At 33.8% G+C, this 15,962-nt stretch overlaps 1 protein-coding gene across 1 annotated transcript in view; it reads left to right on the top strand.

Annotated features, from left to right (window-relative positions):
- The first annotated feature begins 786 nt into the window (after window positions 1–786).
- The window catches only part of lpar1 (lysophosphatidic acid receptor 1), a 32,666-nt gene continuing 17,490 nt past the window's right edge, over window positions 787–15,962 (top strand). The window contains exon 1 of the mRNA XM_051121534.1: window positions 787–1,038. The gene's annotated coding sequence lies outside the window, so the exon portion shown is untranslated. The remainder of the gene's footprint in view (window positions 1,039–15,962) is intronic.

The following is a 15,962-nucleotide window of genomic DNA, read 5'->3' as shown; positions in this document are numbered from 1 at the left end:
TTGTAAATGAAAGCCAATGAAAGAATCATGAATGCAAAGTTCTCGTATGCATTCTATAACTGCATTTTATTTGTGTGTAAGTATTCCTATTTTAGAAGTTGTGTACACATCTAAAAATATTTATATGTAGGCACTTGTTTTAATTTTAAAAAAGTCCAAATACTTTTGTAGGTCACTGTACTGTAAGTTTTGACAGCAGAAGGCACCATTATTGCAGACAAATATACATTATATATACGATATGTAAAAGAAGTCCTCACTGAGAGAGTGAGGGAGTGACTGTGATGTCACATGGTGGCAAGTGTTTTCATTCTACCAAAGTATGCTTGTTTGGATAGTGTAAGTACATTTACAAGCTTGTTTACAGTTTACTTGACTATGATTGTTCAGTGCACTGTTAAACAAAGACAACATAAAAAAGCTAGAGAATAGTTTGAAACAAAGGTTAAATGCATGGCAGAATCATCCAAACATATATCCAAATAATGACTTACAGTACCACATACAGTACCTGGTCTGATTATGACTACTTATACCAATTTCTTTTTTTGAGAAATCACATGCATGCTAAGTAAAGTAGTTCACTCGCGGCTTATAAACTTTACTGGGCGAGCTGACAATGTGTTTTCAATTATACACGCCACACCAGAGCGCGCCTACAGTGAGTGTTTGCATTTACGCGTCTGCGTGCGTGTGTGAGTGCGTGACGTCACTCACACATCACTCTCCCTCTCTCTCTCTCTTTCTCTCTCTCTCTCTCTCTCTCTTTGAGAGTATTGCCGCTGAGTCTCAGTGCCGCAGTTGTTCTCTGAGTAACGGGACAGAGGTGAATTATTCCAGCTCACATGCCGTATATGCGCGCAACTGCGAGGACATAAAATGAATATTCCAAACAGCTGTGGACTAAACAACAGCGCTAAACAACAATCGATCCTTCTCTCTTAACCAGACGCTGTGTTTTTGGAGCTTTTAGTACTTTTTAGGACTTACGAGTGAGTTTTGGAATAACTTTGTTGGATTTCACTGTCACTACTGCAAGTAAGTGTTTAACGCCAAGGTTCAAAATGTGAAAATGATAAATGAGATATGTTTTTTCTCCGTATAGTTAAACTTATAATGTGATAAATTTGTAAGCTCAGCATATCATGCACATTTCTGATCTCAGAGACAGTAACGCGTGGCAGTGTCCGACAGAAGAGGCAAAGGAGCTGAAAAAAGCATCGCAATTCATTTTAGCCTCTAATTAATGTAGTCTCCCCTATATGAGTTTAGTGATGCATAAAATAGACGATAAAAATCCTACTCTTTCAAGGTTTTTCTTTTTGGATGTATTGCATAGGTGCCACCCTGTTCCCAAAAGGTGTCAAACTTCAGTGTTTGCCCCAATTTGCACTAATACCTCCCCCACTTTTCCACACAGACTAAACTCTCTCAAGAAGATGATAACGTGTACCTAACAAAAGGGGGTTTGTTTCATGCTGTGTTGTGTGTAGGTAAGGTTGTAACAAGCCGTTCTGGTTTGTTGTAAAATCAGATTGATAGCAGTCAAGCATTCCTGGCCCTTCTGGCCGGCTCCCAAAAAACACGCCTTGGAATAGTGTATTCCAAACCAGAACAGACTCAGGTCAACACACAACAATCCTCTTCTGATGCTGTTTCAATTCTGAAATTTGGTTTATTTTGCAAATACATTTGGTTTTATTGTAAGCAGTGTGTAAGGAGTAGGTGTGTTCAGTCCCACTGTGTAGGATGAGCCTGAAAATCATCTCAAGGGCAAATTTATTTTCATTTCATTAGACTGAGTCATAATGTGGTCACCCTCTTATGCAGTTTTATTAAGTAAGATTACTAAAGAAACACTCTTAAGCTGTCGGATGACTGTACATTTGATTTATTACACAATATCACATAAATCAGGTATATTCAGTGTAATTCTGTTTTAAACAAGTACGATACTTTATATTAAAATACATTTTTAGTTTTATTATTATTATTATTATTATTATTAGTTGTTGTTGTTGTTGTTGTTGTGATTATTTAGCATTTGTTTGTACTCTAGAGGTCATACCTACTCATTTTTCATATTTTGAATTTATATAAATTTATATTTATATTTACATTTATATTCATATTAAATATATAGAAAATTTATATATTTAAAATTAAACTATAATATATATATATATATATAGAACATTGTATAGAAAAATGTTCTGATTTATTGATATTATTATTAGGTGTGATTATTTTGCATTTGTTTGTACTTTTTATATTTTATATTTATATTTAATATATACAAAATTGTTCAAATATTATTATTATTATTATTATTATTATTATTATTATTATTATTATTATTATTAATTTTGGGTGTGATTGTTTTGCATTTGTTTGTACTTTTTTATATTTTACAATTATATTTATATTACATTTATATTTGCATTAAAATGTACATTTATAATAAATACATAGAAAATTGTTCCGATATTATTATTATTATTAGGTGTGATTATTTTGCATTTGTTTGTACTTTTTATATTTTACATTTATATTTACATTAAATTTATGTTTGCATTAAAATACATAGAAAAATACTCAGATATTATTATTATTATTATTATTAGGTGTGATTATTGTGCATTTGTTTGTATTATAAGGTGTGATTATTTTGCATTTGTTTGTACTTTTTATATTTTAAATTTATATTTATATGAAATGTATGTTTGCATTAAATGTATATTTATATTAAATATATAGAAAATTGCTCAGATATTAATAATAATAATAATAATAATAATAATAATAATGATAATAATAATAATATGTGTGATTATTTTGCATTTGTTTGTAGCTTAGAAGTCACTACTTATTTTTTATATTTTTCATATTATTATTATTATTATTATTATGTGTATTAAAATGTATATATATATCAAATCAAATTTATATTTAAAATATAATTTCAATTTATATTAATTTATATTTATATGTTAACTGAAATAAAGCAAAATCTTATATTTGAGCTTCCTGGCATGCAGTCATTGTATTTTAAACCTTTGACTGATAGTATGTTTGAAGTTGGTGTAGCCGAAAACTGAAAGCATTCAAGATGGGCCGCTCCTAACATTTACAGAGTGTTATAAAAGCAAAAATACAGTCCTTTTTTTAATCCTTCATTGTCCTTTTTTAAAATGGGCGGACTTAACAAATTCAGTGCCAAGCTTTTAATATATCCATTGGCTGCTCTGCTGCACCCGAGACAGAGACAGGAAAGCCTCCTCTTTACAAAAAACAGCCACGGTTGCCCATCACCTCCCAGGTCAGGACTGGGTGCAGCTGTGCCGTGCAGCAGAGCTGCGATGCCAATGCTGGTTCCTGCCCTTCCTGCTGTGTGTCAGAGCTGCTGAAGGGAGATATCAAACCCCAAAATGTGTTCAGTGGCCTTCAATTTGCTGCAGTGGCGCTCTCTAAATAAATAGGTGGAACGGGGCATGGCTGGGAGGTCCCGTGACTCGAAAGAGGGGATGGTTGTGCTCTATTGTGTGCTATTTTAATGGCCACCCAGTCAGCAGTATAAATACGACCCACTATTTTGATACATGTGATCGTTTGAGGTGTGTGGTTTGTTGCTTTGAATGGATGAAAAGAGGCAGATGTCAAAACAGTTCAGTTTAGTTACAGTATGAGGTTTATTGATTTCTAAACTGCGTATTATCTTCGTAGGATAATGATTTGTTGTGGTGTTGGTGTCAAGCTGTTATCTGGAGATTGTTTTATGTCCTTACTGGAGTTTACGGCGCCTAGTCTGGATAGCTTCAAAGACAAACTCACAGTGTGAATTGTGGTAGGCTGCTGTAACTTTGTGATGACTTGCTTACATGTAGTAGGGTGTATCCCACAAAAAATACTTCCAAGTTGTATTGTATACACACCAAAATAAACAGTAAAAAGGCCATAAGATGTTTATATGTATAAAAATCTAAATCTTTTGAAAATATGATCTGTTCTTGACAGGTTTTGTGAGATCAAAATAAGTATAAGAAGGTATTTGTTTGCGTTAAAACGTCTGATTTGAGTTATAGCCCATATAATATGTTAAGTTAAAACATGTGTGATTAAAAAAAAAAGGTAAAACTTGTGTGTGCAGCCCATATGCATTTCAAGACACACCCGTACACAACTGTGACACAACTGTGATCACAACAGGCTTCATGGCAAACGTGGGTTTCATAGTTCAGACGAGTGCATGAAATCACCCTTTGGCTTCTTCCTCAAGTTTTCTTACACTGATGTCAGTGAATACTGTACTTAAGTCATATGCCATCATTTTAAAATAACATTTCAAATCCATCATAAGATATCGCACTCAATTTCATAGTGATGTATGTCCGGCCTCTGGTCCCTATTAAACTCTTAACTATCTGATTAACCCTCTTAAGGCGTCGATAGTCAAGAATGTAGGCTTAATTGTTCCTGATGGTTAGCATGTTGTCATACTCATAGTTATGACTCAGACTAAAGTCAGCCTAATAATATCACCTTCAAGTAAGATCTGAAGTCAAGTGTTTGGCAGAACAGTAAATGACACAGGCAGTCTCTCATCTCATACTGTTGTTTAGTAGGAAGTCTTGCTCGTAAAATCCTTAAGAAAGAAAACAGAATAAACAATTCTGAAATACGAGGGTGAGTACAATAACAAAACCATGTAAAGTGAGCTAAAAGTTGCTCAAATACAATAACACATCCAGCTGCACAAGTGAATCATTAAGATTTCCAATCAGCAGTATGTGTCAGCTATAAACAAAAGAAGAAAACTCAACCAAGAAATATTATTTTCAAATTTTTAAGATATCATGTTCTAAACTATGGAAACCCATTTCCGCCACTGAATAAAAAATACAAATAGGTAACTGCGATTTTTTTTTAAATGAAGTTCCAAACGTAGGTTCGGGAGGAGCCTAATCATTCAGTCCTGTCAATCATCATTACGAGCCTAAATAAGCAGCTCTCATTGCACCATCCCAGCCTCAGTTCTTCCGGCATCCCTCCACCCAGGGGCGTTTCTAGGATTTTAAAACATCTGGGGCTGGTGCCAAAACATCAGTGGCTAGTGGTATATGTTAGACAAATAAAATAATACATTTGAAAATGTGTTTATAACTGTAACAAATATATGGTTGCATGCAAAAATAGGGCCCTATTCTTTTCAGATTCTGTTTTCATTTTTCTGGTCTTCGTTTTAATGGTTAAATATAATTTTTATTAATCAAAATGTAATTAATCATGTGTAGTTAATTAAAACCATGAATCTTATACAATTTACCGTCAATTTATCAAAAGTTAGGAAAAATTACATGTTTAGGACCCTATGAAATGTTTTATTTTTTCTCACTTTACATTTTATTGTTACCAAATATGTTTATTTGAATGCATAAAAACAACTTTTATTTATTTTTACAATAGCCTTATGGAATTATGTGTTGTGTATTTTTCTGGTTATCAAATGAAGGTATAAAATATTGATTTCATTGATCTTTTAATGAAAATGATGTGTTATTTTTGGCAAATAAAGGGGATTTACTATTAAAATGTAAAACATGGAAGAAATATTGTGTAATTTTTTTTTAGAAATGTTTATTAATTAATAGTAGTAGTAGTAGTAGGCACGTACATTATACTGAATGATTAATAAAGTTTAACCAAACTTTTACTTTTCCGGGTTGCCGTGAATACCTTTAAAATTCTGTGTATATATTTGGGGCTTGTTTTACTCAAATGAAACAGTGAAATGCTCATGAAGTGACTCTCAGAGCAGTTCTGGAGATGTTGTTAATGTATTTATGTCCTCATTTAGTGAAACGGCAGACGCTGAAATCACTGCACACGTCACGTGTGCAGCATAATATTTACAGATACTAGTCGCGACTTGATTTAAGTTTAATGACCAACTTTTTATCAATTCATTCAAATTTCTACAAATTCCGTGGAAATCATAGGGCCATACAAAAAAAAAAAAAAAAAAAAAAAAAAAAACCATTCGGGGCTGGAGTAAAAACTTTCGGGGCTCAAGCCCCGAATGATTAGCCCTAGCGACGCCCCTGCCTCCACCTCCTCTTCTCTCCTCTATTTCTGTTATTGGGGGGTTGAACTCGGCGCACGAGCCAAGCCTTGGGTTCGAGCCTGCATTACAGACAGTAAGCCAAGTTTGTTTACCATTGCCCATCAGCACTGGATGGGCAGGTGAACTCGTGAATTCACAGTTCTCAGAATTGTGAGATATAAACTCGCAGTTGAGTATTTAAAGTCAGAAATGGTGATTGTAAACTCGACATTTTGACTTTTTTTCTTGAAATGTAAGTTTATATTTCATAATTCAGAATTGTTTCCCCGCAATTCTGACTTTTTTTCTCAGAATTATGAGACATAAACTTGCAAATGAGTGTTAAAAAGTCAGAAATGGTCATTCCAAACTCACATTTTGACTTTTTTTCTTAGAACTGTGAGAGATATACTCGCAGTTGTGAGTATCTGATATAAACTCGCAATTCTGCCTTTTTTTCTCCAAATTATGAGATATAAACTCATAATTGAGTGTTATAAAGTCAGAATTGCTGATAGAAACTTGCAATTCTGACCTTTCTCTTGCAAATGTGAGTTTATATTTCACAATTCAGATTTTTTTCCTGCAATTTTGACTTTTTTCTCAGAATTATGAGACACAAACTGAGTGTTAAGACATAAACTGAGTGTAAAGTCAGAAATGGGTAATATAAACTCACAATTCAGATTTTTGTTTCTTAGAATTGAGAGAGATAAACTCGCATTTGCGAGTTATAAAGTCAGAGTTGATATGAACTCACAATTCTGACATTTTTCTCTTTAATGCGAGTTTATATTTCACAATTCTGACTTTTTTTTCTATTCTTTTTTTCTCAGCATTATGAGATATAAACTCTCAATTGAGTGTTATAAAGTCAGATTGTGATTAGCGATTGTAAACTCGAAATTTTGACTTTTTTCTTAGAATTGTGAGAGATAAACTCACAGTTTTGAGTTAAATTCTGACTTTACAATTCTGACATTTTTCCACAATTCTGACTTTTCTTCTCAGAATTGTGAGATATAAACTCGCAATTGAGTGTTAGAAAGTCAGAGTTGAGTGATATAAACTCACAACTCTGACATTTTCTCTCTAATGCGAGTTTATATTTTGCTACTTTTTTCGCAATTCTAACTTTTTTTCTCACAATTTTATATTTCACAATTCTGACCTTTTTTGCTACTCTTTTTTTTTTCTCAGAATTATAAGATATAAACTCGCAATTGCAAGTTATAAAGTGCAATTTTGAGAGGAAAAAGACTGATATGTTCTCTGAATAGCAAGTTTATACGTCACATTTCTGACTTAATAACGTGCAGTTGCATGTTATAAAGCCAGCACTGTGAGATACAAACTTGCAATTCTGAGGGAAAAAAAAAAAAGTCTGAACTGTAGGGTTTTTTTTTAAAAAGTTGTGAGTTTGTATCATGCAGTTGCAAGAAAAAAAGTCGGAACTGTGAGATGAAAAGTCACAGTTACCTTTCTATATTTTTTATTCAGTGGCAGAAACTGACTTCCATAATAACCCCCTTAATGACTTTCTTCAGTTCAAAACAAAGGAAATATTCAGAAGAATGTCCATGCTGCTCTTGAAAGCTCAACATGCTTTGTTGGCAGATTAACCAATGATGTGTGACTGGCATCAAACCCGGTGTAATGCATCTTGACTATCTGATTTTTGTAGAGTTTTGTCTCACACAAACCATTATGTGGTTTCATACGACTCGGGAATACAATATACAAGCCGTATGGACTTCTTTTAAGATACTTTTATGCTGACTTTTGTCATTTTTGAGCATAAAAAGCCCCATCTATTCGAGGGTTATTGTTTTCTAAAAGTATACATATCCATCCAACTTTCATTTTGTTGTTTAAGAGCAGTCTTTCCATTCTGATAGATATATATACAACAGTTCGGTATAACGGTATTTCTCACAGTGAGTGTCATGGTGGACGCCCAAACTACAACTGTATAAATAATACTGTTTTTGTGACGGAATGTAGTTTTAAGAGTTTTTTAGGCAAGGGTGTACTTGTTTAGACTTTAAATATGCAGTTTGTTAATAAAATTATGTCTGTTTGAAAATTTGGTTCAATGTTTTTTTTTTTTTTTCTTTTCCTTTTTAAGGAAGGTAGAAGTCATGTGAGTTTTGAATGTGGGTGAATATATGTAAACAGAAGTTTCATTTCTGGGTGAACTGTTGCTTTAATAGAGATAGATGGATACTTTACAGAATTGGGTCTGAATACCGCAAACGTATAACCTCAAAATTGAACCCCCGTGACCTACTCTGAGCAAAAACCGAGCTAATTTATGTCAGGGGCCTGCCATTTGGAAACCACTTGTATCTGCAGACCATGTACAGTGAAGAGTAATCTGGAGAAGTGAGCAGGAAACCTAGACCCCTGAGTAATGGAAAAAACCTTTTAAAACATCTTTTATCCTGTTTGCTTCATCCAGCTGAGTTTGCCAACTATTAAGCACTGAGTTTCATAATGATTCAGGCAGCCATGTTGTGGGAATCATTAGATCTGAGGACTGTGTGACTTCCAAGGAATATGAGACCCGCCAGGTGCATCTAATCCATGTGTTCTTCCATGACTATCCTATATTTCAGATAGTTCCACCTTACACTCCAGGATGGTTTCTTCACCAGAATGGCGTAAAACAATTTCCACGTTCAGATGGTAAAATGATTGAACCATGAAGAGCCAAATGCAGATGTTATCTGAAATTTCTTGAGAACTGCAGGATTTTATTCTTGTGTGGTATCTCACTATGCATAGTTCAAAGCTTGTCAAAGACATTTCCATAGATGTGTGATTATTAAGTCAGTCTAAGCCAAAATGAGCAGACTGTGTTTTTATATATAGTTACCCAACAAGCTTCTCTGAATGTACATCAATCACCACGTTACCCCAGCTCACCAATCAAAAAGTGTAGTCCTGAGAGCTCTTTCCTTTCACCATAATACAAAACAAATGGTGACCTGAATATGGTGGCTTCCCATTAGTTTTCTGACGGTGCCAGACTTGCCAGTATGATGGGTCTCCACAAAAGGATGTGAAAAGCAATTGAGGATATAACAATGCGGAGTTAAGATGAAACAGTTGTGAGCTCTTCCATGCTCATGTGGAACTGGCTTTACAGACCTAGATAGTACTGTTTTGTGGCATACAAGCTCTGTTTATGTTGGTTTCTTAACTTCAAGAGGGGCAGCTGCCTTCCTTGGATTTAAGCCCTCCTAGGCTTCGTCTTTGTGGCACAGTGTGCCACCAGACTAACCAACTCCATGCCCTCAAATCTGTAGTGGAGTGCTGGCACCAAGAGCTGCCAAGAGACTTTTACTTTGGCATTGCTGTAGACCAAGGGTGTCCAGTCCTGCTTCTGGAGGGGCAACTTCAAGTTTAGCCCTATCCTGTTCCAGCACACTTTCCTGGGAGTTTCTAGAGAGTCTGGTGACCTTGATTAGCTGGTTCAGATGTGTTTAATTATGGATAAGGCTGAACTTTGCAGGACTGTGATTGTCCAGGAGCAGAGCTGGATACTCCTGGTTGACACACGGGAGATACTCAAAGAGAAAGACATTGCATTAAGACACAGATATACTCACAGTAAAGTTTTCGCTTCTGCAACGCAAGTTCGACACAAGCAGCCCCTTATCAAAAAGAAGTATGCTTTAAGTTTTTTTTTTTTTTTTCATTAAGTATACTTAAGTAAAGTTCAAGTACATTTTTAGGTATACTTTATGTGATAAGTATGTCAGTGTACTAGTAGTATACTTGTAAATGTACTATTTCAATACTCCTTGGGACTAATTTGCCTCACTTTCTAGTAAATAAAAGTATACTTTTCAGTATACTTTAAGGATGACAGTAGTAAACTTTGAGTACACAACTAGTTTGCATGTATGCTTTTAGTTTGTACTGCAACTATATTAAAAGTGAACTTATAGGTATACTGATAGTTTACTAATCAAATACTTTGTAGCATTTTTAGGACACTTTGAAGTATAGTCTCAGTAAACTACTAGTTTAGTAGTTTTATACTGCAAGTATACTCGTAAGTTTTCTTTAAGTAAACTTTATATCATACTTTAAGTATACTACTATGTCCCTATTTAGGTAAAAATTTGTATATATTTTGTTATATTAATATCTGAACAAACAAAACAAAAGAAAGAACAGGGTGTCTGCTTGTAAACAAAAACATTTTATTCTAGCTTAATACATTCTTTTTTTTTAATAAACACTTAAATGTGGGTAAGCTTCATAAAAAAAGAAAAAGAAAGAAAGAACATTTTAAACAAAAAGCTATTTCTGAGAGCACATTTCTGAGAGGTACTTAAAAAAGTAGACTGAAAGTATGCTTTCCTAATTTTAGTTTTAGAAGTGTACTAATAGCACACTTGAATAAACTTTTTTTTTTCGTAAGGGGCAGTATATTGTTGAAGAACTCATCCCAGTGCTGTACATGCTACTGAGTTTTTTTTTTAGATAAATATGTTTCCTCTCAATAATTACATCTCTACCTTATACTATAAATCAGCTTTCCAGTGTGTTCATGTTTTTACTTGATCTGACAGACTAAACAGGACAAATTAACTGGAGAAGATTTCCAAGTCAAAGAAGGTGAAGCCCCAGAGCCACAGCTACCTATTACATAATCTCATCATCAAATCAGTGTTAGTCGGAATGAAGGTGTTTACCACCCAGAAAGAATGTTCAAGAAACTTTTAAACTTCAAATGAACTTTGTTTTGGCCTGATTTGAAATGCTGCCATACCAGTTTGTCCGTCAGTTTCACCTGAAGTATTTCGGAGGTTTTACACTGAAGAACGGCTCTTACATATTCTGTTGCAGTTGTCTCTGGAAACTAGACCTTGTAGTGGTTCATTTTCCATTTCAGTTTTGCTTACGTCTGTTGGAATGATGTTGTTAGGGTACTATTAACTAAATGGACATTCAGCAAGTTGGTTGGCAAGTTGATAGTAAAAATGAGCGAGGATATGTTTTTTATTCCTCTTTTCTTGTGTTTTAGAAGAAACATTTAAAGCCTCCTAATATCAATGCCGAGCTAACGTTTCAGGCCAAAAGACGAAAACTGGACAGTCAAACTGCCCACAGTTCTCAGCAAATTTCAAAAGCATTTCTTAGCAGTCCATTGACACATTTGTGGTGCATTTTGTGATTTAAAGCCTCCAACCCTTTACTTTAGTTGAGTTTTTTGTAAGATCTGTAGCCTAACTGTAGCCACTTTGTGTTTTGGGACTGAGGATGCTTCCAAAGAAATAAAGCTGGTGGTGGGTGGTGGTGACAGATCAATGAACACATTCAACAAAGCAAGTTCACACTGCTTTTGTGTCATTTATGCAGTCCATCTGTAATTTTGTAGTCTCTGCCTGAGGCTGTGTGTAATAAGTTTCACACTTAAGTACATTTTGCATGAGTCACTTTCCAGAAAGCTTTTTTTTTTTTTTTTTTCCTGTTTTCATACACTAAGTATGTCAGAAAATGCCCTTAAGTGTGCTCTGACACAAATATTTAGAGGCTTGTTTTGACCTAAGGGTGCTAGACGCAACAGGTAAAACATACTATTAGCACATCTGCAACCAGAACAGTCCTGAAGTGTGCTATTAGTATACTTATTTTAAACTAAACTAACAGGAAAGTATACTTTTTATGTACTTCTCAGAAATGTGCTTTGTATACTTCTCAGTAATATACTTATACTTAATATGACATTTAAGTGTACTTGATTTATACATAGAAAAAGTCTATTTAAGTGTACTTGAGCTATACTTGTGCTTTGAGAATTCATGTTTTCATTGTTACATGCTAGGGGCACTATTGCACATCTTCTGTACAGAATTTCCCACAAGTGAAGAAGAAACCGAAATGCTTCCACATGTAATCTAACACATTTGTCAGACATAAATCAGCATCAAAACCATAGATACGTAAAACTGTGTAACGTTACGGAATTAAATGTCAACCCATGAAGAGGTAATAATGACTGTCAAACTTTGGGGTGTTGATCAAATCCATCTATGGTTTGATTAGCATGAATAGTCATGATTTTTTTTTACCTTTTTTCAAAAAGTTTATTTATTCTTTATTTATTCAACTTACCCACAAGTGTTTATAAAAAAAATGCCTGGAACTAAAATGTTTTTGTTTACAAGCAAACACCCTGTTCTTTCTTTTAAAGTTTTATACATACAAATTAATACCTAAATAGAGACATAGAAGTATGATGTAAAGTTCACTGAAAGAAAACTTAAGCGTATACTTGCAATATAAAACTATTAAACTAGTAGTTTACTGAGACTATACTTCAAAGTGCACTAAAATGCATAAAAAAAATATTTAATTAGTAAACTATCAGTATACCTATAAGTTCACTTTTATTTGCAGTACAAACTGAAAACATAGATGTAAACTAGTTGTGTACTCAAAGTTTCCTTCTGTTATACTTAAAGTATACTTAAAAGAATACTTTTATATACTAGAAAGTGGGCAATTTTGTCCCAAGGAGTATTGAAATAGTACACTTACAAGTATACTACTAGTACACTGATATTTGTATACTTACTACATAAAGTATACTTAAAAATATACTTGAACTTTAAGTATAGTTAATAAAATAAACTTGAAGTACACTTCTTTTTGGTAAGGGAACGTATAGTTGCCACGTTCAGACTGAAACAAACAACTTCCTCTAGAAACTCAGAAAAGTCTAGAGCAGTCTGTAGTAGATTCTATAGTAGGTCTAGAACTAAATAGTATAGTATTACAATTGATATAGCTCTATCTGAATTGTTTGTGAACATGAAAACACAAAATGAGTTGAATGCACCACTGCTTTACCTGATTTCTTTATTCTTCCTGGACTGTTAACAGCTTGCAGATGCCTACCTAATTATGGGCATAAATTAGCATCATTTTGGTCTGAATCACATTGGAGTATTGCCTCATAGAGCTTAAGCACCAATGTGAACAATTTATTCTTTGTAACAATCTAGTTTCATTGCTTTTTTGACAGGATGGGTGCAGAACAATGCCTGCATTGTATTCTCAGACAGGCAAGGGACCAATACTAAAATGGATCGAGGCTGGTGCTGTTGCTCGTTCCTTAACCTTATTCTCGGGAACTTTGCTTGCACAGTATTTATATTGCATAATAATGTTTGCTTCTGATGCTAGTTTATATTGATGATTATGATCTGGGTCTGGTTGATGTTCTGGAAAGGTGCTAGCATGAACACTCTTTTATTTCAACACTTTTATTATTTAGATATGCTTCCAAGATTGTCATTAATACATCACTAAATCGACAGGATCATGTCAGTTAGGGATGAATGTATTGAAACAACATTGGTATCAAAAAATATCTGAAAATTTAAAAAAAAAAAATGCACTGCATGGATGGTCACAAATAACAGCAAAAAATGCATGAAGTGAAATATTTTTTGAGAAAAACTTTGGCAAATGAAAACATCCTAAGCAAAATTGTTTAAGCTAAGTGTTCACTATAACGAAATGTTTCCTTGAGTAACGGTCTTGCAATGTGGTTTTAGCAGGAGACACTGTGAAGATACAATGTTATCAAATGCACTCAGCAAGGCCTTTCTGGAATTTCCTTTCCACTGTCTTTATCCATTGAGGATGGGTGCTACAATAATGCTGAAACTGTGGCTTTGAGCATTGCTTCAAATGAGAGAGGAAGTTCACAGACATTTGTGCACAGACCGCTCTTGTTCGTTGCCTTTAGTTTAGAGAGATCAGACGCCTGGGGCTGTATGATAAAACACATCGACACACAATGACAGGATCTGTCTGTCTGTATCCCAGCACTATGGACCAGTGTGTGGTGATGATAGGTTTAGAAGTACACAATAACTGTGGAAAGGTCATCCACTCTCGCTTGGCATTTGGATTCTAAACAAATGATAGCATGCTGGGCCTGACAGCTGAATGTGAGCAGGAAACAAAAAATGTGTTTTAATGTGCTAGTAATGGATAAAATAAAGTATAGAAATATATATATATATATATATACATATAACACAAAATAATAAAAAAAATTATTAAGTGAGAATTGTGAGATATAAACTCTTAACTGTGAGAAAATATCAGTCTTTTTTCCCCCTTGCAACTGGACTTTCTAACTCGCAATTGAGCAAAAAGTCAGAATTACGAGATATAAACTCTGCTCACTTTGTCTTTTCATTATGTAAAGTTTGTGTTTAAATGCTTAAATGGTCTTATGACCTTATATAACTTTTTTGAGAGACTGCAGGGGAGCAGCAGATCCTTCTGCAGATAGGCTTCTAGTGGAAATGTAAAGTCATACTTTGTAAAACATTTTCTCAGACTGTTCTCTCAGTGAAAGGTGTGCAATTTTGGAAGTCATTGACTGACTATTTAAAATCTATTGCAAATTATAATAATTTAAAAAGAAATCCATAAAATCTTGGCTGATACAGCAACAAACTTGCAATCATGTTTAATGTACTTATATTATAAATGTGTGTACAACTTTTTTTTTTTTTTTTTTTGTAACTAATTTATAAAGAATATGTCCTAAGGACAAGGGTTGTAAATTAGTTTTAGCTACAAGCACTAGATACATGCATGGGATGACTGTTATTTCAGTTTCATCTGTGTTTATTGTATAGGTCCCTAACAAATAAAAAAAAAAAAAAAATGTGAGTTTCTTTCACGCAGTTCTGAGAAAAAAGTCAGAATTGCAAGAAAAAAAGTCAGAATTGCAAGATAAAGTCAGAGTTGTGAGTTTATATTCTGCAATTCTGACTTTCTAATTCACAATTGCAACTTTATATCTCATAATTTTGATTTAATAACTCACAATTGCAGGTTTATGTCAGAGTTAGGTCTAAATTGTGACAGAAAAAGCCGTATCATAATGATTTATTCATACTTGAATGGTTCTTTTTGCATGATTTTTGAAAATTGAAAACTATATTCCCAATTCATTTCAGTTGCTGGAAAACGAGTGACCAATAAATTGGCATTATTGTGCCATCCCAAAAAGGCATCACAAAATCACATTCATAGACTTTTACATTAAATGTTCACTCCTGGTGGACCTGCCCAATGATCCGAGCAGCTGAGTCCTTAGCCATCGTCAAAAATCGGCTAAAAACACATCTCTTCCATCTTTATTTGACCACCTAACTCTAGCACTCTCTATTCTAATTATATTCTCAACATTTTAATTCTCAAAATTTTATTCTCCTTTAATAGCACACCGTTGAATTAATTTTTAAATAACTTTATGAATTTAATTAAAAAAAAAAAAAGAATACTGAGACAAATCTTACCATAATGACTCTTAAAAAATATTTGAAAAACAATGAAAAACTGCTGAACTCCAGGTGATTGCTTTCAAACACATAGGGTTAAATTATCGTGCAATACCCAAATGAGGCCTATTTCCTGTGCTGGGTGTTTGGGGAGAAAAAATCAGCTAATTCAGTTTTGCATTGATGTGTTTAATGGTTAGTTTTGAGTGTCAGAAACCGATGGTATAGACAACCATTGTGCCTGTTTCCGTGTTTATGCATGTTGTCCTATTTTTGCATATTTAGTTTGCCCTTCCTGGTCAACATCTGTTTATTCAATGAGTGGAAACGGGCTTCCATAATATTTAGTGTAGGCGGGTTTTCAGACAAAAATTATCGTAATGATACTTTATTTATACTTTAATGGTTCTTTTGCATGATTTTTGAAAATTGAAAACTATACTTTCACTTAATTTCAGTTGCTGGGAAAAGAGCGACCACTAAATTTGCATGATTGTGCCATCCCAAATAGGCACAAAATCACTTTCACAGAC

This window comes from Labeo rohita, chromosome 10 (genome assembly GCF_022985175.1).
Source record: "Labeo rohita strain BAU-BD-2019 chromosome 10, IGBB_LRoh.1.0, whole genome shotgun sequence".
In the NCBI taxonomy this organism is placed as follows: Eukaryota; Metazoa; Chordata; class Actinopteri; order Cypriniformes; family Cyprinidae; genus Labeo; species Labeo rohita.
The sequence above is the reverse complement of the archived record's forward strand: the minus strand, read 5'-3'. Positions and strand labels throughout refer to the sequence as shown.